This window comes from Mus caroli, unplaced genomic scaffold, assembly GCF_978045245.1.
Source record: "Mus caroli unplaced genomic scaffold, Mus_caroli_1 scaffold_13, whole genome shotgun sequence".
Lineage (NCBI taxonomy): Eukaryota > Metazoa > Chordata > Mammalia > Rodentia > Muridae > Mus > Mus caroli.
The window spans coordinates 67,520,671-67,543,686 of NW_028227268.1; the positions used below are offsets into that span (position 1 = coordinate 67,520,671).

The window sequence follows — 23,016 nt, forward strand, 5'->3', positions numbered from 1 at the left end:
CTAAGCATTTGGAGTAAACGGAAATGTGCCGCCGGGCGTGGTGGCACACGCCTTTAATCCCAGCACTTGGGAGGCAGAGGCAGGCGAATTTCTGAGTTCGAGGCCAGCCTGGTCTACAGAATTAGTTCCAGAACAGTCAGGGCTACACAGAGAAACCCTGTCTCGGAAAAAAAAAAAAAAGGAAATGTGCCTAGCTGTGGGGATGCACACCTGTAATGACAGCTGTGGGGTGCACATCTGTAATGACAGCTGTGAGGATGCACACCTGTAAAGACAGCAGGTTGTAATTCTCCGGAAGCTGAGTCAGGAGGATAATGACTTAAAACCCAGTCTACATGTCTTACTTACTCTTTCTACGGCTGTGAAGAGACATCATGACCATAGCAACTCTTATAAAGGAAAATATTTCATTGGGGCTGACTGCAGTTTCAGAGGCTCATCATGGCAGGAAGCATGGCAGCATCCAGGCAGACATGGTGATGGAGAAGGAGCTGAGAGTTCTACATCCAGATCAGCAGGCAGCAGAAAGAGAATGCTACACTGGACCCACTTGAGAATCTGAAACTTCAAAGCCCGCCCCCAGTGACACACTTCCTCCAACGATGCCATGCCTCCTAATAGTGCCACTCCCTATGAGCCTTTGGAGGCCATTTTCTTTCAAACCACCACACGGAGCTACATAGTAAGATCCTGTCTCAAAAATAAATCAAAAAAAAAAAAAAGTGAAAAGCTACTGATGACTTTCAAATTGACTCACAAAGTGGGGGAAGCACTGGTTGTAGATGCTGAAGTGATGGACTGGGTCCGCCATGTTATTTACTCTCTGTTTAATGTATTCTGGGGTGGAAGACCCAAGACAAAGATTGCTAAGTGTCCATAGTGATAGTCTCTGACCCACAGACTTAATGGGTAACTTTGTATCTTATTCTGCCAGCATCGCTGTCTTCCACATTTCCTCAAGGAGTAGATAGGACATTAGGAATTCCAAATGTATAAAATGACAGTTTTAAAATGTTTCTCAGCTACTCAAGACAAACCATAAATCAGTTGTTCTCTTTTGGGGAGAGTTATCTAGCTTGTGAGGAAAAACTAAAAAATATAATAAATAATAAAAATAATTTGAAATAGAACAGCTTGGAGTTGGCTTGTGAGTATACTGAGATTTACTCAGTCCCTTTCCCAAAACATGCATTGCCACCTCATGTCCCCAGCTCATGGCCATCTACCTCTCATCTTCCCTGACAAAGCTTCTTACATTTTCTCTACCCCGAGACTCTGTGCACAATAAACTTCTACATATTCCAAGTCTATAAGTATATAAGTACACATATTAAATATTTACCTATAATCATAAAGGTATTTATCTTAAGACAATTCTGTAATAAGTATCTAGTTTTGCCATTTATTAAAGACAAAACCAAGTGTTTATACTAAAGCAATGAAAATGTTTAGCTTGCTTTTAAATAAGTAAATTGTAAGGTTTGTGTGGGGTGTGTGTGTGTGCCTGTGTGCCTGTGTGCCTGTGTGTGTATGTGCCTGTGTGCCTGTGTGTGTGCCTGTGGAAGGAGGGTGCCTGTGTGCCTGGGGGGGGGTGCCTTGTGCCTGTGCATGTGTGTGACTGTGTGTGTGTGTGCCTGTGTGAGTGGGTACCATCATGAGACCAGAGGAGAATATTGGATATCTTCCTCTATTTCTCTCATTTCTCTGTTTTCTCTGCCTTGAGATAGAGTCTCTATCTTGCCATTTAGGGAGGCTCCTCTCATCTTTATGTCTCCGCCCATCAATGCTAGGGATCCAAATGCTTATAGCCTTGCTCAGCTTTAAAAGAGAGTGGGGGGGGGGGGTCTTACTGTGCATCTCCAGCTGGCCTGGAGCTTCTTATGCCGGACCTTCCTATATAGTCCAGGCCACACTGGCCTTGAACTCACAGAGATCTGCCTGCTTCTGCCCTTGAGTGCTGGGATCCAAGGTGTACACAGCCACACAACCTTTCATGCTCAGTCTTTATGTAGATATTGGGGATTCTGATTCATGTTCTCATGCTTGCAAAGGACTCTTCCCCAGCCCCAAGAATTTAATCCTGACCAGATACTCGACACTGTAGGACACAGAGCATTGTCAGCATTTGCCAGCGTTGGTCAATATTTTGATTCAGAATCATCAATGCCAAAAACCATCAATATGCATCACATCAATATAGTCAAAGATTGCAGATGTGTGTTTGAGACCTTTATAGAAACTGTTGGAAATTCCGCCCTAATCCCAAACCAAAACACACTCAATTTTTTTTTTATAAAACTCAAGTCAGCAGTCTAAACAGCAATTTGCAAAATCAAACATTCCAACAGAATGCAGCTCACAGATACCAATTTGAAATATGCACAACCAGAAATGACAGTAGGAAATCCTGTCTCTGTTTTCTACAATTACACCATGACTGTCTGTGTGAGCAGAAAACTTCGTCTGTGGGGCTGGGGAGATGATAAAATTGGTACATTGTTTACCCAACATGCAGGATGCCCTGAATTTGATCCCCACTATCACATAAACTGTGTGCTAGTTCATGCCTCTAAACCCAGCACTCAGGAGATGGAGGCAGGAGGATCAGAAGTTCAAGGTCATCCTTGACTACATAGCAAGTTCAAGCACAGCTGAGCACCTCCAGGAGCCCCTCATTGGCATCTGAGTTCTCTACTCTGGTACAGTTCCCACGGTCACACTTAGGGATGTACCAGTCTGTTTGCTTGTACCTCCCCAGACCATACCGGACATTTATGACCAGCTGATGTCCTGTCTTGTTTACTGAAATGGTCCACCACAACAGCCAACACGGCAACACAGCTGTGGAAAATCATTCTGTTAAATAAATAAGCCAAAGGAGATGCACTGTTTATCCAGTCCAGATGTTGCTTGGTCCTCAACATTTACAAACACTGGATCTGTCCTTCCCATTGTAGATTTGTAATATCACTGAGCTCTTCATAGGGCAAAGAGACAAAAATATGTTCTTTTGCAAATAAATACGTCTTGACAGGGTCAAGAAGGTGTGGGTGTATGTGTAACAGACTACTGAGCAGAGGAGGATCTGGCTCGGTTGGTAAAAGTGTTTGCCATGCAGCATGAGGGCCAGAAATCAGACTCCAAAACTCATTTTCAAAGTGGGGCATGTTAGCACACACTTATAATCTCAGTACAGAGGGAGTGGAGACAGGCAGGTCCATGAAGCATACTGACAGCTAACAGACCCTAGTCAGTGAACCCTGGGGTATTAAAAAAAAAAAAAAAAAAAAAAAAGGTAGATAGCTCCTGAAGAACAACACCTGAGGTAAACCCACTGCCTATATATGTGCATGTCAAACAATTATTTATTTTAATTAATTGATTAATTTTAATTAATTAATTAAACATACTAGGCCTGGAGCACCTGCTTATGGAAATGAGCCAACTCTGTAAGAAAGGACATAAACACACACACTCAAATATATATATATATATATATATATATATATATATATACATACATACATTACATACCATACATACATACATACATACATACATACATACACAAATGGATGAATGAAAAGTGGAAACCCAACCATAGCACCCCAAACTCTAAGTGGAAAAACAGGAGATGATGACTCTGGGGACAGCCCACAGGAGGAGCCCACGGAAATGTTAGTGTTGAGAGCAGAACAAAGAACAGGTCTATGCGCTTCCCTTGGGATGACCCACAGGACTCAGGCCCTGCCTATCAAGCAGGGGAGAGGCGGCCCCCCTTCCAGTCTACACACTTCAGAATACTATGATATTTTTGTCATGATCTTCCCAATTATCTATATTTGCTTAATTTACTTTGCATATGACTCAGAAAGAAATCTAAAATCTCAGACCTAGAGAAAGACTTGTAGAAATTGGCTGCCACGGTGGTGCATGCCTTTAAGTCCCAGCACCTGGGAAACAGAGGCTGGGGGATATCTCTGAGTTCGGAGACACTTTTATGGAAGGCTGCACAGAACAAAACAGTGCTCCAAAAACCCAGGTGGGTTTCTGTGCACAGGCAGAATGTCCTCTTCCCTAAGAGCAGTGGTTCTCTCAATGCTGCAACCCTTTAATACAGTTTCTAGTGTTGTGATGACCCCCCCAACCATAAAATTATTTGTTACTACTTTATAACCATAATTTTGCTACTACCCATGAAAGGGTAGTTCAACCCCTCAAAGGGGTCTCAACGCACAGGTTGAGAACTGCTGCCTTAGATCATAGCAAACAAACTTCCCCATGCATATCTGCTCCCCAGCCTCTCAGGTGCATTTGTAAAGCTAGCCTGAGCTCGTGTTAAGAGCAAGAGTAGCGGCTTGTTCATGAGAAGCCTTGAGATGCTGCTGTGCGCCAAGCCGTGAGTAGAGCATTCTGCTTCTGTTATCTCAGTTAGACTCCCAGCAACCCTGAAGGCAAGATCACCCCAAGTAAGAAGTGCAGAAACTGAGGACTACAAACCTCAGGCTAGTTACCTAAAGACACACAGCTAGTAAGTAGCCTCGTTAGCATTTGAACTCAGATCTCCCTCGCCTAAAAGCTCATGTTCTCCTGTACACTTGAGATCATCCAAATTTGCTTGTCTACTTTCGTGACTGGCATTCAAGCTGAGAGGGAGCTTTCTAACTGATGGGGAATGGAATGTTGCCTACCAGAAAGAGGATTTGTTGCAGGATATTTGATCACACTGTGAGCCCTGAGATTGTGTTGTTTACTGGAAAAGCCTGTTTCTAGTTGTGGTGTGGCTCAGCTTTAGCACACACCGTTAATCCCTCTGGCTGGAATACAGACTCTTTAGTACACACCTTTAATCCCAAACAATGAAGTTTGAAGTTGGTGTCTAATTGAGTGGCAGACAAAGTGACAGATCAGAGAAAGATTTAACAGAATAGGATATACCAATCTCAGCCGGGCGTGGTGGCGTACGCCTTTAATCCCAGCACTCGGGAGGCAGAGGCAGGCGGATTTCTGAGTTCAAGGCCAGCCTGGTCCACAAAGTGAGTTCCAGGATAGCCATATAGAAAAACCCTGTCTCGAAAAACAAAAACAAAAACAAACAAAAAAAAAGGATATACCAATCTCATGAGAAGAGAGAGGAAAGGAAAGTTATAAGAGGAGAGGGGGAGAGAGAGGGAGAGGGGGAGGGAGAGGGGGAGGGGGAGGGAGAGGGGGAGGGAGAGGGAGAGGGAGAGGGAGAGGGAGAGGGAGAGGGAGAGGGAGAGGGAGAGGGAGAGGGAGAGGGAGAGGGAGAGGGAGAGGGAGAGGGAGAGGGAGAGGGAGAGGGAGAGGGAGAGGGAGAGGGAGAGGGAGAGGGAGAGGGAGAGGGAGAGGGAGAGGGAGAGGGAGAGGGAGAGGGAGAGGGAGAGGGAGAGGGAGAGGGAGAGGGAGAGGGAGAGGGAGAGGGAGAGGGAGAGGAAGCAGTTTTACTGGGATAGTTGTACAGAGGCAAGTTACAGAGAGAGAAACACTAGACACAGGCAAGGACAGAATGAGCCAGAGAACAAGAAGGAGCCAGAAGATCAGAACAGATTTCCGAAGTATGAAACCAAGCAGAGCAATTCAGGAGAAGCCAAGATAAGTCAGATTGAATCAGTCAGTGTGGAGAGGGGTTTGAGCCAGAACAGCTTAGATGAATAGCCAGCCAGAGTTCAAAAAGAGCTAGAAAGGGTGAGTTTATTCAGCAGCGAGTTTAATATGCTGAAAGATTCTAGGCCTAGATAAGACTGTACAAAGGCTAGAAGCTTCCAGGACTAGACCTGGGTTAGCAGACTGAGGCAGTAAGCCTCCAAGATGGCAACCACATCAGGCAAATAAAAGATACAGTTTCAAGGATTGCTGTTGACCACAGATCCGCAAGGCTCTACCTCTCCAGCCTCACAGAGAATTGCCTGAGCACCAAGGGGTTATAGTGGTGTAGATAAAGTCACCGTGTCGAACCTTCCAGGTACCATTGGTTCCCAGAACAGCAGGAGAACAGTTCATTCCTAGAAGCAACTGGAGAGCCCAGTCTAGCCTTCCCTTCTTCCCTCGCTCCCTCCCTTCCTCCCACCATTTCCCTTTCCTTCACACAGAATAACAGACCCAAGAGCATGGAGGGGAAGAAAGACCCCAGTGGTCTCTACTCATCCCACCAAGAGGAGGATAAGGACCACCTTAGCTCTCATCTAACCTTCCCAGAGCTGTCTCAGAAGGCAGCAGGAAAAGCAGGGGAAAATAAAAAGAGCAAATGGGGAAGGATCCTTTCTACAGCAACTCTCTGTCTGCAAGAGAAATATCTAGACCAGTAGTTCTCAACCTGTGGGTCACAACCCCTTGGGGGGGAGGGGGGGTCACATATCAGATACCCTGTATATCAGGCATTTACATTATGATTCATAACAGTAGCAAAATTACAGCTGTGAGGTGGCAACTTACCTAGATCTAGAATGCAGTAGAAAGCTTTCCGGTATGCATGTGCATCTGAGGTTGCATTGTGTAGTGTAGCAACTATGTTCCTGTGCTGTATTTGTGTACATATACATACACTGTGGGATTGTGGGGCCATGTAGATGAACACACATGCATGTGTGTATGCCGATACCATTTTGAAAATAGACATGTAACATCAAAGAGAAGTGTCCATGTGTCGTGAGGCTGTGAACATATGTGCACTGAGCTCATATGTGTACATGGAGAGATGTGTACATGTGTTTTGATCTCAGTTAGCTTCGTCAACTTGACATAGCTGAGAGTCTTCTGAGAAAAGAGCTTTGATGAAGAAATTGCCTATATCAGGTTGGTCTTTGGCCATGTCTATGGGAAGGGGACTGTCTAGATTGATGTAAGAGGGCCCAGTCCACTATGGGCAGCATCAACCCGAGGCAATCCTAGTCTGTACAATAAAGTTAGCTGATCATGAGCTTATGAGCAAGTAAGCAAGCAGCATTTTCCATGGCATTCTGTTCAAGTTCCTGCCTAGGGTTCCTGTCATGACTTCCCTCAATGATGGGCTGTGACCTGGAAGTCTAAGCTGAAATAAACCCTTTCTTCCCCTAAGTCAGATTGTTTTAGCACAGTTCAGAAAAGAAACTAAGATACTCTGCCACAATGAAACACCTCTGAATGTGGTTCCCTCAGAGCACCTGTCTCTAAAAGTGGGGACAAAGAGAGATACCTTTCTGCTTGTTTCTGTTTGCCATCCTGGCTTTATCCTTGTGTTCTTACCTCCCCACTCACAATCCTGTAGGTGCTAATTGTGATATTGAGCTCTAGGGCTCTGGCTCCATTTGACTTCTCTTAGGCTAGACTTTCCCAGGGTGAGGAATCCAACATGTATGTCTTCATTCAACAAAGGTTCATTTCTTCCTCATCCAGGGTCTGCTGTGGGCCAGAAGGCTCTCTGGGGCTCTGGTCCTCAGATATCATCTCAGCACTCTGTTCCCATATCAACACATATAGTCAGGAAAGGTGTGATGTATTGCAAGGCTGCACATTGCTGTATTCCTCAGCAAAATGTCATAGAGTGGCCTGCCCAAACATTAGTGATTGACATAATTTGTCAATTGTGACAGAATTTGTCACAATTCTGGAGACTATAATCCAAGGGCAAGGTTCCATCAGGGTTAGTTTCTAGTGAGACAGAGCTTCTTCTCTCCGAAAAGTGAAGGGGCAGGAAATGAAAGAGAAAAACACAAAAAGGGAGAGAAAGGAAGAAGAGAAGATAGAACAGAGGGGAGGAGAAGGAAAGGGGAAGATAAGAGAGGAGAGGGGGACCTGGTGTCTCCTCCACACTTTTAAAAACCTTATTATATTTGTTTGTTTGTTTGTTCATTCGTTTAATGAATGTGTGTGCCTGCACATATGTGCCACATTGCACATGGGAAAAGTCAGAGGACATTGTTTAAGAGTATATTCTCTTCTTCCACCTTTATATGGGCCCCAGGAATCGAACACAAGTCATTAGACTTAGGCAGCAAAGGATTTACCCAATGCGCCATCTTCTCAGCCCCTGCCTTATTCTTTTGAGACAGAATCTTTCACTGATCCTGCAGTTCACCAATGCTGCTAAACTGGCTGGCCAGCAAGCCCCAGGAATCATCGTCTCCAAACCCTAGCGCTTAGATTATAGGTGCATACCACCACACCCGGCATCCTATGTGAGCGCTAGGGGATTAAACTTCAGTCCTTGTACTGATGCAGCAAGCACCTCCTCCACTGAGCTATTTCTGCAGCTCTGGGTGCACTTACTGAAAATATTCTGAGAGAAAGTGTTGTCCAGCCCCCTTCTAATGAAGCCTCCATCACCTGCTTACCTGCAGTGGGGATCATTTCTCTTCATCGTTCACCCAGGATGTTATCAAGCATTTTATCATCACCAAATAGGATTTTCAAAATAGTACTTCATTGTCACTTTTAATTTGCACTCTCAGTTCTTGGCAAATGTAAGCCTCATTGTGTATATTGATTGAGCATTTTGAATAATATACAGGTTTCTCTCTGTGTGTGTCTCTCTCTGTATCTGTCTTTCTCTGTCTCTGTCTCTGTCTCTCTCTTTGTCTCTCTCTGTGTGTCTGTCTGTCTGTGTGTGTGTGTGTGTGTGTGTGTGTGTTCATGTGTGTGTGCATGTGTGTGTGCAAGTATGTTCATGCATACATACCCAGAGATCAGAGAATGATATGGGATGCCCTCAATCTATCACTCTTCTTATTCTTTTGAGACAAGTTCTCTCATTGAACCTAGAGTTGGCCATTTTCCAACAAGGCTGGCCAGTAAACCCCAGGGACTCTCCTGCTCTCATCTGCAACTGGGCTGGGATTACAGGCATCCATGGTCACACCTCAGTTCTCATGCATGTGTTGGGGGCTGGAAAGTAGATCCTCATGCTCATGCAGCATTGGATGTTCTTACTTGCAGAGCCTTAGATTTTTTCTTTCTTTCTTTCATCTGTAACTTTCTAATCTACTTTGTCTATTTTTCTGTGAAGTGTTTATTTCCTGGTTACTTAACTCTTTCTTTCAAGTAGCAAGTACTTCAGCACCTTTGGTGTTTGATTTGTTCTGTGTTTTTTGAGACAGGGTCTCCTGTATCTTAGGCTGCCCTCTAACTCCTTATATAACTAAGATGGCCTTAAGTTCCTGATCCCCCTGCCTCCATCTTCAAAGTGTCAGGATTACAAGCATAGGCCACCACAACTTGTTCCAACACCGTTTTTTCCCCTAACACCATTCTTTTTTTTTTTTTTTTTTTTTTTTTTTGGAGTTAAGAATTCTTTACTAGGTATTAGTTCAGGCAGATGCCCTGGTTCTGCGATCCCCTCTCCATATATAGGTCACAGTGAGCAGGTTTCTTCAGAAGAGCCTGTGGGGCTGAGAGTGCTGAGCCCCAGGGTCAGAAGCAGAACTGGAAAGCCTCCAATACATGCTGCTTCCATGTTTCCAGACTGGGCAGCAGGGAGGACAGGCCCATGACGTGCCAGGGCTCTCCGTCAGACATCATGGAGATTTGGTAGGACAGCAGCTGTACACCCGCCTCTGCCAGGAGGCCGATCATAGTGGGCAGCATCGCAGGGTTGGAGGGCTGAGCCCGGAATATGAGCAGGGGTTGGCCCCTGCGTAGTGGCACCTCTGGTCTGAAGACAGCTCCGTTGAGCATCTGCAGCATTGGTGTGGTGCCCTGGACCAAGCCCACAGCTTGGTAGGGGGCACCTGCCAGGGCCACAGTCAGGAGGCATTCCCCGCTTCCCTGCTCCCCTGGAACCCCAGGGCTGTGGGAGGTGGTGACACTGAGGCCAGCCTCTTTCACCAGTAGCTTAGCGTTCACCAAGTTCACGTCTGCCTGCTTAGATGCTTCTCTCAGAAGGCCAACAATGTCTGCAGGGCTCAGGCAGGTCCCAGCATTCTTCAGAGATGTTCCTTGTGTAACCACCTGGATGGTCCCTTTAGGAGAGCCAGCCCAGGCTTGCATCAGCGTGCCCAATGCTTCTGCCAGACCAATCCAAGGCTTGGTGTGTGGAGAGAAGGCACTGATGAGGGCCTGGGCGTTCACGACGCCTGTTAGAGATTTCCCCTTCACCATGTCCACAAACTGGACTGCGATTTCCTCCCCACAGCGGCTCTGGGCTTCCTTGGTGCTGGCACCCAGGTGGGGACAGCTGATGACATTCTCGTGGTCCACTAAGGCCCGGTCCTGTGGTGGCTCTTCTGTAAACATATCCAGTGCAGCCCCAGCACACTGACCAGACTGCAGGGCACGCAGCAGGGCACCTTCATCCACAATGCCTCCTCGAGCACAGTTCACCACTCGCACGCCTTTCTTGCACTGAGCAAAGGTGCTGTCATTCAGCAAGCCTGTGGTGGAGGGCAGGAGTGGGGTATGGACAGTTATGAAGTCACAGAGAGGCCAGATCTCCTCCAGCGTCAGCTGCTGAACACCAAAGGAGGCCGAGACTTCAGGAGAGATGATGGGGTCATAGCCTACAGTCTTCATTCCAAAGGACTGCATTTGGGTGGCCACTTCTCTTCCTATTCTGCCAAGGCCAAGAATTCCCAGTGTCTTCCCGTTCAGTTCTGTCCCCATGAACTTCTTCCGGTCCCATTTGCCATCTTTTATCGAAGCCATCCCCTGGGAATCTGCGTGGCCCGGCACATGATCATCCCTCAGGCAAGCTCCACAGCACTGAGGCTGTTCCCGTTGGGGGTGTTCATGACTAGGATGCCCTTCCTCGTGGCAGCCCCCAGATCCACATTGTCCACGCCTGTGCCAGCACTGCCCACCACCTGGAGCTTCTCTGCTGCATTGATGACATCAGCAGTGACCTTAGTAGCTGAACGGACAATGAGGCCTTCACAGTCCTGGAGTTCAGCTATCAGCTCCTCCTTGCTCAAGTTCTGCTTCTCCACCACCTGCAGACCTCCACCTTGCAGGATCTTCCGGCAGCAGGGGTCCAGGCTGTCACTGATGAGTACTTTGCGCAGATTTGCGAAGGCCATTGCTAGAGGCAGGCCTTAGAATCAGTTGCTCTGGGTGGGCAGAAGCACTTAGTTCAGGAAACTGCAGGTAGGGCTGGCTCTGGTGACTGGGCCCCTTAACACCATTCTTAAAGTAGCCACTGTTTGGTTTTGGTTTTGTCTTTGACACAGGGTCTCACTATGCAACCATGACTGGCCTAGAACATGCTATGTAGACCAGCCTGGCTTTGAACTAGCAGAGATCCTCCTGCCTCTGCCTATCCCAATGGTGGGGTTAAAAGTATGTGTATCACCATGCCCGGCACAGGCTTTTTCCACTAGCTTGAAGTACTGTCTTTCTCATAAATTGAACTCTACCTACATAATTCCTAACCTCAAGTCTGTCCATCTCCTTCTTCTGTCTTGTCTCTACACAAATACCACACCTTACATCACTGTGAAACCCCATAGTCATGTCTGGCAAACTCCTCTGTTATTCTCTTGCGAAGTTTTCTTGACCCTACCAGCCATTTTCGCTTCTATATGCACTGTATTTTTTTAATTAGTTCATTCTTTATGGTAATAGAAACGACCCAGAAACAAATATCTAGGAAAAGGAATTGAAGTGTGAGGAGGGGTTCAAGGTTCACAAGGTGTGACAAAAGAGAGCAAAGCATAAATTCAGGAGGAAACCACAAGTCGGATGTGAGATCTCGAGGGTGTTTCAGAGATTCTACAGACAGGATGGGTCTTCCAGTAACTTTGTGTCTGGGACACTTGGGCAATCAGTGACAATTACAGGGGAGAAAAAGGCTATTTTGTTTCTAAGCATTCAGGTTCTTTAATATTGTAGGATGGGAGAGAGCAATGAGTGGGGAGATGGCTCTGGGAAGTTCTGCCGGCCTTGTAGTTCTCTATGTCCTCCTAGCACCGTGCAGATCTGGGCCTTGAAATTCATGGAGTCCTTCGTGAGGCTGATCCTAAGCTCTGTGAGGAGAGAACTCTCTCATCCAATGAACTTGAGACCTTTAGCCAGTGTCAACTCCAGGAATATCCCAGAGACACATAGATATGTGAAACATCCGGGACCACTACCTCAACAAAAAGTTCCATTCCAAATCCACCCACACATGTAACTCTGAGTGATTAGTTCCCTAGAATGGTTCAGTGACATTTCTCACCTGATGGTATAGAACAGCTGATCATATACCTTGTCTCAATGGTCCAGCACCTTCCTCAAATCTCGCTGCAGTATATCACTGATGAAGGCCTCATACCACAGCACTTTCTCTCCTACAGTTCCCAAGGCCCATTGTGTGGGGGTCATCATCATGATGGGCTCCAGTACCCAAGCTCAATGAGATAGATAGATAGATAGATAGATAGATAGATAGATAGATAGATAGATAGATAGATATAACAATTATGTTAGCAACTATATCTATTGTACATATTATGTTATATAGTTATATGTAGTTATAGCTATATAACAATATATAAAACTATAACAACAATATTGCTTCATGTTGGTCATATAAATTATTGGATCTTGTTATATCATTCAACTCTCATATATCATGCTTTCATGGAGTCTATCTTTCCTCCCAGTGAACTTCAAATCAACATTTTTAAGCATATAAAAATCCTTTCCAGGCCTGGCAGTGGTGGCGCACGCCTTTAATCCCAGCACTTGGGAGGCAGAGACAGGCAGATTTCTGAGTTCGAGGCCAGCCTGATCTACAGAGTGAGTTCCAGGACAGCCAGCACTACACAGAGAAACCCTGTCTCAGAAAAAAAAAAATCCTTTCCAGATCTAACTAGGATGGCATTGAGTTCATGGGAACTCACATGGAAATAATCGACATCTTTTCAATATTTTCTAAGCATGGTGCATCCTTTGCATTTACAGAGGCATTCAACACTCCACCAATGACGAAGAGAAGGCAGAGGCCATTAGATTCTGCAACAGGCAGAAAAAGAATCTATGGGCAGTCTTAGAAGCATTTTCTCGTGGCTTGCTCTCAGTCAATGACTGAAGAGAAAGCCATAGCCAGGAGTTTGTGACAGCCCAGAGCATATAGCTCTCCATCAAACCGAATTCAAGGAGACTCCACTCAACCATATAATCTAAAATAGACTGAAGTGGAGAGACCAGACTGGCAAGTGATTCCAGTTTACAAGGGAGCTTGCTCGTATGCTCACAAAGGCAATGGGGCTTGCTCACGCGCTCACAAAGGAACTTTCTTGCCACTGCCCATGCACTAGGATGTTCAAGCAACCATTACTTTTTGGCAATCACAAAACCAGAATAAAAAGAAATGAACCATCTTAGAAATGTCAACCAGGTTAAAAGGGTATCTAAAATACAACTACCCTGACCACCCAGTAGCTCTTTTCCTGTGACAAGAAGAGATGGTTCTGTGGTTAAAAGCACTGACCAATCTTCTAGAAGACCCAGGTTAAATTCCCAACACTCACATGGCAGCTCACAACAGCCTACAACTTCAGTTTCAGGAGATTCTATGCTCTTTTCTGGCCTCTCTGGACACCAGGCACACATGTGACACACATGAACTCATGCAAAGCACACACACACATACACATGAAAAAAATTAAATACACTTAAAAACTAAAGACAGTAGGTAAGATACTTGCTGTGTAAGCATGGTGATTTTGAGTTCCAGTCCCCAGGACCTACATAAAAAAACGGGCAGGTCTCATCTATAGTCTCAGTGCTGTGTAAAGGATGGGAGGATTCCTAGGACTCAACCAGCTAGTTGGGAACCTCTGGGCCCTAGTAAGAAACTCTGCCTCAAAAATAAAAAATAAGGTGGCATGATGATTTGCATATGCTTGGCCCAGAGACTGGCACTATTGGGAGGTGTGGCCTTGTGGGCATGGGCTTTAAGACCCTTGTCCTAGATGCCTGGAGGCCAGTTGTCCCATAGCAGCCTTATGATGAAGATGTAGAACTCTCAGCTCCTCCTACACCATGCCTTCCTGGATGCTGCCATGCTCTCACCTTGATGATAATGGACTGAATCTCTGAATCTGTAAACCAGCCCCAATTAAATGTTGTCCTTTATAAGACTTGCTTTGGTCATGGTGTCTGTTCACAATAGTAAAACCCTAACTAAGACAGGCGGAGAAAAACCAAGGAAGACACCAGATGCCAATCTCAGGCCTCCTCATGCATGAGCATACATGTGTAGATGTACATGCATGCACACACATGAGCGTGTACATATCTGTGAACATAGATCAGTCAATGCCCATCAGGACATGGAGACCCTGCTCCTCAAATGATGCTACATTACTGTCAAATCCTGCCCCGTGACCTTGTTTTTCTTGTACTACGAAATTATTCCAACTTGTCTACAAAATCATCCTGTAAATGAGATGCACTACAATACATCTGGGTTCTACTTATTAAATTAAAACACATGCCTAAGGGGCTTAGGGTATAACTCGGTTGATAGAGTGCTTGTCTGGTGTGCATGAAGTCTTGAATTCAATCCCCTGTGCCACATAAAATCAGACACAGCAGCTCACGAATATAAGACCAGCACTCTGGAGGTAGAGGCAGAACGATCAATAGTTCAAGGTCATTCTCAGCTACCTAGTGAGTTTGAGACCAGCCTAGGCTACATGAGACCCTGTCTCATAGTCACAGATGACTATGGCTGAGTCTGGGTCTCACCAAGGCTATTCATGCTCATCTCACTTATTAGTCTGACTTTCAGAGAGTGGCTTTCCTTTCTACGCTAAACGTATGACCCCATTCACTCCCAAGCTGCAAAGAACTGTACATTTAGTCTAATGGGGATTTCCTTCTATGACACTTGATGCTTCTCTTTTACTGTTTATGGAATCCTTTGTCTGACTTTTTTTGAGACAGAGAGTCCCCAGGTAGGCAATAGAACTGTAATATATGTAGACCAGGTTGGCCTCACACTCACAGAGACCCACCTACCTCTGCCTCCCAAGTGCTGGGATTAAACGTGTGTGAAGCCACATCTGGTTCCATCTGACATGTTGACAGTCTTTCCATAGTAACCCACCAGGGGCCTTTTAGGGTTGTGTCTATTTGGAGACTCTGATTTCATTGCCTATTTGTTTGATTGTTTGTGGGAGGGGCGGAGCATCATAGCATTTCTGTGATGATCAGAGAACAACTTGCAGAAGTCAGTCTTTTCCTTCCACTGTGTGGTCCTGGAATCAGACTTAGGTCATCAGGCATGGGTGAAAGTAGCTTTACTCTTGGAGCCAACTCATATTTGGAGATTTTAAAAACATTTTTTTTCACTTTATCTTCTGTGCATGGTGCTTTTGCCTGCATGTACATCTGTGTACCATGTGATTGCCTGATTCTCATAGAGCAGTGGTTCTCAACCTGGAGGTCATGACCCCTTTGGGAATTGAATGACCAACGATCACAGGGGTTGCCTAAGACCATCGGGAAACACAGATAGTAAATGAAAAACACTTTTATTTATAACATTAGCAATATTGTAGTTATGAAGGAGCAATGAAAATAATTTTATGGTTGGGAGGTCCCACAATATAAGCCAGTGCTCTTAACCTCTTAGTCATCTCTCCACCCCCAACACATACTTGTACTTTTATTATTTTAGTTACATGCATGTGTGCCTGTTTGTGTGGATCTGTGCACATGAGCATAAATATCTTCAGAGACAAGAGGCATTGGATCCCCCGGGACTTGAGTTACACTCAGTAGTGAGCCACCCGACGCGGGGGCTGGGAACTGAACTCCGGTCCTCTGTGAGAGCAGTATATACTCTTAACTTCAGAGCCATACCTCCAGCCCCTTATTTAGAAACTTTTTTATTCTTTTTTTTTAATTTTTAATATTTTTTATTACGTATTTTCCTCAATTACATTTCCAATGCTATCCCAAAAGTCCCCCATCCCCTCCCCCCCCACTTCCCTACCCACCCATTCCCATTTTTTTTGGCCCTGGCATTCCCCTGTACTGGGGCATATAAAGTTTGTGTGTCCAATGGGCCTCTCTTTCCAGTGATGGCCGACTAGGCCATCTTTTGATACATATGCAGCTAGAATCAAGAGCTCCGGGGTACTGGTTAGTTCATAATGTTGTTCCACCTATAGGGTTGCAGATCCCTTTAGCTCCTTGGGTACTTTCTCTAGCTCCTCCATTGGGAGCCCTGTGATCCATCCACTAGTTGACTGTGAGCATCCACTTCTATGTTTGCTAGGCCCCGGCATAGTCTCACAAGAGACAGCTATATCTGGGTACTTTTTTTATTCTTTAATCCTTTTTTACAGTCCAGTCATTATCCCCCCTCCCAGTCTACCCCATTCCCCCTCCCCCATCTCCAAGAGAATATCCCCACCCCTACCCCCACCCCCACCCCACCAGATCTTCCCCGCTCCCTGGGGCCTCAAGATTCTCCAGGGTTAGGGGCATCTTCTCTCACTGAGGCCAGACCAGGCAGTTCTCTGCTGTATATGTGTTGGGAGCGTCATGTCAGCTGGTGTGTGCTGCCTGGTTAGTGGCTCAGGGTCTGAGATCTCTGGAGTCCAGGTTAGTTGAGACTGACTGCTGGTCTTCCTATGGGGTCGCTCTCCTCCTCAGCTTCTTCCAGTCTTTCCCTAATTCAACTACAGGGGTCCCCAGCTTCTGTCTATTGGCTGGGTATAAGTATCTGCATCTGGCTCTTTCAACTGCTTGTTGGGCCTCTTAGAAGGCTGCCGTGCCAGACTCCTGTCAGTTAGCACACCATAGCATCAGTAAGAGTGTCAGGCCTTGGAGCCTCCCCTTGAGATGGATCCCAAGATGTGCCTGCCGGTCACTGTACCTCTTTTCCCTCAGTCTCTTCTCCATGTTTGTCCCTGCAGTCCTTTTAGACGGGGGCACTCTGGGTCAGAGTTTGTGACTGTGGGATGGCAACCCTATTCCTCCACTTGATGCCCTGTTTTTCTACGGGAGGTGGACTCTACAAGTTCCCTCTCCCCACTGTTGGACATTTCATCTAAGGTCCCTCCCTTCGAGTCCTGAGTGTCTCTCACCTCCCAGGTCTCTGGTACATTGATTTACTTATTTTGATGTCTATGAGTACTCTATCTGCATGTATAGCTGCATGCCAGAAGAGGGCATCAGATCCTATTACAGGTGGTTGTGAGCCACCATGTGGTTGTTGAGAACTGAACTCAGGACCTCTGGAAGAGCAGCCTGTATTCTTAACTGCTGAGCCACTCCCAGGCTCCTTCATGAGCTTTTGAAGCTTTTGAGCTTCATGGATCTAGAAGTTCACACCTCTCCCAAGATCTGGAAAGCTTCAGCTGGTGTTACACTGAACAGCCTTCTTGTGCTTTTCCTCCATCCGGAATGCCCATGGTGCAAATTTCTGTTTATTTCTCATAAGTCCTGCAGTTCCTTCTTTCTCTTTTTCTCAGTTCTGTGCCGAGTTCTTTTTCCTATGATCACACCTTCTCTTTGCTGGCTCTCTCATAACCATCTCCCCGATACTGAATTATTTTCCTGAGTTGGTCACATGACCTATGTTCCCACTTACAGGACTATATTTCCCCAAGGTCATTATTTTGAATTCCTTTTCTTTTGTGGCAGTAACTAGAGCTTCACTGTGTTTGTGACAGCCGCTATTTCCTTGTTGCATGAAACAGTAACTAAATACTCTGACAGAAACGACTTAAAGGAGCCAGGGTCTAGTCTGTCTCATGACTCAAAAGGGCAGTCTACTATGGTGAGGAAATCAAGGCAATAAGAGCGTAATGCAGCTAGTCACAGCATAACCACAGTCAAGAAGCAGAAAGGGGGCTGCAGAGATGGCTCTGTGGTTAAGAGAAATTAACTGATCTTACCGAAGACCTAGGATCAGTTCTCAGCACCATACCACAGCTCACAACCTTAACTCCAGTTCCAAGGGATCTGGTGCCCTCTCCTGGCCTCTGTGGGCACTGCACATATGTGGTGCATACACAGATACACAGGCACATACACATAATTAAAAATAAATCATTTTTAAAAGAGGAAGAAGCAGAGGGTAGTGAAGGCAGGCTGGTGTTCAGCTCCTTTTCTCCGCTTATACAGTCCAGGATTCCCTCCCCAGAGGATGGTACCACCCATGGTGGGCAATACTAGTTCAACACAATCAAGATGCCCATAGGCACATCCAGGGGGCTCATCTCTCAAATGATTCTAGATTCTGTCCAGTTGACAACACTAACATCACATCATATAAGACTCATCTCAGGCATGGAGTTGCTTTGCATCCTGGGAAATCTGTTTAGCATTCCTGGACCATGTGTATGAAATATGTAGTTGAGTCTGAAGTCACCACAGCTCTTTCTAGCAGAAACACATGTGTGCAAATGATGGCAATTTTATTAATTAATTAATTTACTTTATATCCTGGCTGCAGTTTCCCCTCCTCTTCTCTTCCCAGTCCTCCCCACTCCCATGTCCAGTCCCTCCCCAATCCACTCTTCCTCTGTTTCTCTTCAGAAAGAGGGAGACCTCCCATGGACATCAAACAGCCTTGGCATGCATATCAAGATGCAGTAACACTAAGTCCATCCTCTCCTACTGAGGCTGGATGAGGCAGCCCAGTAGGAGGAAAGGGTCCCAAAGGCAGGCCACAGTCAGTGAAGCTCCTGCTCCTGCTGTTGTGAGTTCTGATGATGATTTTTAAAGATCTCCAGGAGCTAGATATGCTCCTTGGTGGTTAAGAGCACTTCCCAGACAGTGTGTTTCTTTATTCTATGGACAGTTTACTTTACTGTGTAGAAGTCTTTTAATTTAGGCTTGTTGGTTCTTCCTTTTGTTTCCTGTGCTTTTGGAGTTGACCAGAAAACCACAGCCTATGCCACCATCTGAATGTATTTCCCCAACCTTTTCTTCTAGTAGTTTAAAGTCTTAGGATTTGCATTAAGGTCTTTTAATCTATTTTGAGATAGTTTTCTGAACAGAATAAAAGCTAGGCAGTGAGATTTCCATCTTCTATATCTGGATGTCCAGGTTTTCCCTTCACTATTGGTCTTTTCTCCAGTATCTGTTGTTGGCACCTTTACTAAGAAGCAGTAGGCTGAAGATACTGGATTTATTTCCCCGGGCTGTATCCCACCTCGTGGATCTGAGCATCTGCTCTTGTACTGGTGTCCTAGCATCTTTAACTACTGCTCAGCAGGATGTCTTGAAACCAGGTTCCATTACTCTCCAGCTCTGTCCTTTCCACTCAAGATTGTTTGGGCCTTTGTGCTTCCCTGTAAATTTTAGGATTATTTCTTTTTAGTTCTGTGAAGCATGTCTCTGTTGTTCCTGTAAAGGTTACATCGCATCGGTGAATGCTTCCAGTGGCGGTAGTCTTTTAACAATGGTTCTTTCGATCTGTGAACACGGAAGCTCCTTCTGCCTTTCAGTATCATCTTTTCTTTTTAAGATCTGTTATTTTCATTGAAGAGGTCTTTCACATCCTGTGTGAAGTTTATTCCTAGAACTGGAATGGGGGCAGGAGCTGTATATGAGACAGAGTCTCATGTAGCCTAGACTATCCTCAAACTCCATATGTAGCCAAAATGACCTTGAAATTCTTTGGGGTTTTTTTTATATAATTTACTTATTTTATGTGTAGGAATGTGTCTAGGTACAGGTGTGTCTATGTACCACATGCATGCAGTGGTCCTAGGAGGTCAGAGAGAGCATCAGATCCCCTATAACTGGAGTTACAGACAGTTGCATCTCACCATGCAGGTTCTGGGAGTCCTCTACACTGGCAGCCAGTGCTCTGAACTGCTGAGACATCTCTCCAACCCCAACCTTGAACTTCTGATCCTCCTGCCCATGTTCCTTAGTGTTGAAGATACTGGTGTGCTCCCCCACACCAGGTTTATATGGTGCTGAAAATGGGAGTCCAGAGCTTGGTGTATGCTGGGCAAGCAATCTGCTGAGTTACTGCCCAGCTTCCAGCTTCTAGGACTTTGGTTTTTTAGGTTTTGGTTTATCATTATTATTATTATTATTATTATTATTATTAATTTTGTAGTTGTACTGGGTTTCTTTGTTTTCTCAGCAAATATCCTAGTACTTGACTGAGTTCATTTATCACTTCCAATAGCCTTTGTTGAAGTCTGGGGTTTTCACATATAGAATCATATCAACTGCAAACTGGGACAATTGGAGTCCTACTTCATATGCCTTAAATTTTTTTCTTATCTAATCATCAGACAAATCAGGTTCAAACTCCAGCCACTTCCACCCCCCTCAACCCTTCTTTATCAACCCTCTGATTTGAGCATACTTATCTCTGTAAGCATTCTTTGTCTTTTAAATCAGAACGAGGAGATGGCTCAGTCCACAAAATGCTTGTCTTACAAACATGGACCTGAGTATGGTTCCCAGAATACACATTTTAAAAGCAGAGACAGGTGAACCCCTAGGACTCACTGATAAGCCAGCCTAGTCCATAAGCCCGGTTCCAGACCAATGAGAAACCCCGTCCCAGAGATTGAAAGAGAAGCAGAGGAACAGAGAGGAGAGAGAAAAAGAGAGAGAGAGAGAGAGAGAGAGAGAGAGAGAGAGAGAGAGAGAGAGAGAGAGAAGGGGGCAATGGGGGAGAGGAAGAAGGAGAGAGAGAGAAACAGAAAGGGAGAGAGAGGAAGAGGGAGAAGGAGAGACAAAGAGAGAGGGAGAAAGGAGGGGGGAAGGAGGAGAAGGAGAGAGGGGAAGAGGGAGAAGGAGACCCAGAGAGAGCAAACAAACCGTGAATGACTGGCTTCCACAGACAGTCACACTTGCATACACACAAAGTACTTGTTTCTTTTCTGTCGCTATGATAAAATAACCTGACAAGAAGCAGCTTAGGGGAGAAAACTTTGTCTTGGCTCACAGTTCTAGAGATATGGAGTCCATCACAGTGGGGAAGTCAGGGTGGCAAGGGCAGGAAGCTGAGTGGTAGCCTCATAGCCCAGCGCTGCACTTCCTCCAGCAAGGCCCTATTCCCTAAAGGTTTCATAATCTCCCCTGAGCGCATCACCAGCTGGGGGGCCAGGTGTTCAACACTTAAGCCTGTGGGGGACATTTGTCATTCAAACGACCACACAAGTGCACCCATAAACACATACACCAATGCATACACATACTTTTTTTAAATCATCAGGTTGAAAAATACTTATGCCACATAATTATTTTCAGAATTAAAAAAAAAAAAAAAAAACCTTAGACACAACCCAATGCCTGGCTCACAGTAGGTCCTCAATAAGGAGAAGCTGTTGTTATGCTAAGTTGAGTAAACATATTGCGCCTGCCTACACAGCTCTGTCTGTGCTGGGGTTTTTCAATGAGATTCCTTTTACCCCTGTCTCTCCTCATTCTAATCTTAAACACCCTTTAGCTGTGGCCCCATCCCTCACAGCTGCTCTAAAAGTTCACATGTCACCTCTGTCCTCACATACTGTTGGCTTCTTTCCCAGCTAAGCAGCTAGTGTCCTTATCTCAGCACGAGGGCTGCTCTGAGATGCTAGCTTCAGGAGGAAAGACAAAAGGTCTCAGCTACCACCTTCTCATCTGTGATTTGAGGGCTGCATCTGATAACAGTTTGCTTGCACATCCTAAGACCCCTTATATTCTACACCTCCAATAGTGGATATCTGTAACCACGTTTGCCTTGTGTGCTGGATAACCTGAGTCTCCGAAGGCAGAAACCAAAACCTCTTCCTCTTCAGCTTCTGCTTCTGCCCACTTGCCTGCCTGTATCCAACTCAGCCCAATCAATGTTAAGAGTCAGTTTGAGTTTAGCAAAGGAAAACTCCTTGTGAGCTGAAAGCTTAAGACTTCAAAATGTGCACCAGGGGCTTGCAAGATGGCTCTGGTGGTAAAGGCAAATGCCTCAAAGCCTCACAAACTGAGTTAGAGCCCCAGAACCTGCATCATAGACGAAAAGAACCAACTCCTGAAAGTTGTTATCTAACTTCAACACCCATGCCATGACATGTGCACACACATATAAACACATAAATAGTCAAAAAGTAATAAAGCATTGTGTGCTTTTTAAAGGTGCATGGCTCCAAATACAGTGTCATACACTTATAATCCAATGTTCAAGAGGCTGGGGCAGAAGGATAGAGATTTGAGGACAGCCTGGGCTACACATAAAAAAATAGGAACCCAAGTTTGCTTCTTCCATCCATTCCTTACTCCTGTGTCTCTTGCTTCTGACAACAGCAAGCTGCCCTCTTGCCTTCCACATCTCCTTTCCTATAACACACCCTCACAACCTCTGAGGTCTTTCCTGTTCAAATATTTTGAGCTTCCTATTTCACCACTATTCTGAATTTAGAGGAGCTTATTAGATGTTAGAATGTTAAATTAGGCACCATAAGGAAGGAAAGAGGGGGAAATCCAACTATAAATGACACATAGAGGATGGATGGATGGATGGATGGATGGATGGATGGATGGATGGATGGGGGGGTGGTTGGATGGATGGATGGATGGACAGATGGATGGATGGATGGTGAATGGATAGATTAATGATGGATGGATGGATGGATGGATGGATGGATGATTGATGGATAGATGGTGGATAGATGGGTGGGTGGATGGATGGATGGATGGATGGATGGATGGATGGATGGATGGGTAAATGGATGGGTGGGTGGGTGGGTGGATGGATGGATGGATGAATGGATGATGAATGGATGGATGGGTGGATGGATGGGTAAATGGATGGATAGATGATGGATGATGAATGGGTGGATAGATGATGGATGGATAAATGGATAGATTAATGATGAATGGATGGATGAATGGATAGATGGATAGATGATGAATGGATGATGAATAGATAGATGATGATGAATGAATGAATGGATGCATGATGAATGAATTGATGACAGATGGATGGTGGATATATGGGTGCATTAATGTCTTTCCTTGGTCCTATAAACAAAGCAACTGGATGTCCAAGAATCTCAAGTCTTGCAAGATGGTTGAGTTGATACTAAAGTCAGTTGGACCACACCTCTGAATGCCCCCACTTTGGGGATTTGAGCT

General features: G+C 45.3%; 1 protein-coding gene and 2 pseudogenes across 1 annotated transcript in view; 1 reads left to right on the forward strand and 2 right to left on the reverse strand.

The window, feature by feature from the left end:
• Glra1 (glycine receptor alpha 1) overlaps window positions 1-23,016 on the forward strand; it is a 95,668-nt gene that overhangs the window by 43,847 nt on the left and 28,805 nt on the right. The gene's annotated exons all lie outside the window — the stretch shown is intronic.
• LOC147001516 (D-3-phosphoglycerate dehydrogenase pseudogene) lies at window positions 9,310-11,006 on the reverse strand (annotated as a pseudogene).
• Window positions 11,806-12,297, reverse strand: LOC147001517 (protein UXT pseudogene; annotated as a pseudogene).